The sequence below is a fragment of the Loa loa genome (genome assembly GCF_000183805.2).
Source record: "Loa loa unplaced genomic scaffold supercont3.545, whole genome shotgun sequence".
Lineage (NCBI taxonomy): Eukaryota > Metazoa > Nematoda > Chromadorea > Rhabditida > Onchocercidae > Loa > Loa loa.
The window spans coordinates 19,207-20,896 of NW_018108725.1; positions in this window are offsets into that span (position 1 = coordinate 19,207).

Below are 1,690 nucleotides of genomic sequence, written 5' to 3' on the forward strand. Positions count from 1 at the left end.
AAGGAGGTCATAAAAGTATCTCGATGGACGTCGCAAGAGTGCTCCGAGATACACATGTTTGTAGACTCATCCCAAAGAGTTCTGGGATTAGCAGTATACGTACGCAGAAGTAATATCACTCCATCCAAACCACAATTGATATACGGAAAGACAAGATTAGTTCCAAAACGAGAAAGCAGGAATCAATCAGCCAATATTCCTCGATTAGAATTACTCGCCATCACAAATAGAGTAAAACGATGTTATGCGTTTTACGATTCCTTACGAAGATGTCAAAAAAGAAGAAGTTTGAAAGGGTTCTCCCGAGAGAAATTTGCATCTAATGAGTATGAAAAGGTAATGCAATTGATAGTCAACATGGCACAGTTAAAAATAATGCAAAAGGAAATCGAACACTGGGGTTTAAGAAAAGACCAGAATGGAATCTGGAGATGTGTTGGAAGACTTAGAAAGGCTATGCCTCGAATTGATTCCGTATTTCATCAACAGAGGGAAGATAGCAGAACTGATCGTGAAGCATTACCATGAGAAATTATTTTATGCGAGCGTGCACTACAACTGGTGCAAAATGAAACAACGGTATTGGATCCCGCATGGGCGGTCATATATCAAGAAAATTTTGAGAAAGGTTTGTAAAGGTTGTACTATGTGGGTGGCTACGCCATTTGGACAACCAGACTTTCCTCCTTATCCGGTTGCCAGAGTTGTCGGAATGAGACCGTTCGAAACAGTTGGTTTAGACCTGTTTGGGCCAATTCTAATAAAGGAGGATCATGGCAAGCCCAAACGATGGGTGGCTCTGTTTACATGTTTAGCCACTCGAGCTATGTATCTCGAAGTAATGGAAACTATGTCTACTGAACAATTTGTACAGTTTGTACATTCCGAAGATTTATAAGCCGAAGAAAACAACCGCAATACATAATTTCCGATAATGCCAAGAACCTTATAGCAGCTTCTAAAGTACTTGTAGAATCGAGTACAGCGGAAAATGAAACAATGGGGTGGGGATTCATTACTCCAGGCGCAGGGCAGCGTTTACGAAAGAATGGTTGGAGTAGTTAAAGGATCTCTAGGAAAAGACATCGGTACAAAGCTTAACAACGGAGAATTGATAACTTTAGTCACTGAACTTGAGACGATTATCAATGAAAGACCCCTGGTGGACCTGGAAGAAATAGGTTTGGTGTTAAGACCTGGGGATTTCTTGGATCCAGGCTCAGCTCGAGGGGAAAATTTAACATAAGAATGGGCTTACCGCAGGGATAAGACGATATGCGTGGAAGAAAATTTACAAACGAAGAATTGAAACATCAATATACGATCACATGCAAAAGACTTGATCATCTATGAAAAATATGGCGAGAATACCTAGAAGAGCTAAGAAAACGAGCTCAACGCAAACACCGAAGGCCTCGCAGCCGTATTCGACGAGCCCTTGAGCTGGTGTTGTTGAAAGGAGACTGTCCCAGAAATACCTGGAGGATAGGAAGAATCGACAGACTCATAAGGGCCAAAGATGGTATATGTCGATCAGCGGTTGTAAGAATAACGGAAAAGAGCTAGTGAGAGCAGTGGGACACCTCTATTCTTTGGAGGTTTCCAACCGATGATAAGGTGCAGACCACGTTCGCCTCGGGAGTGTCGCTGATATCGCGAGTAGAAACAAAGGGACGATAATCCTCCTTTT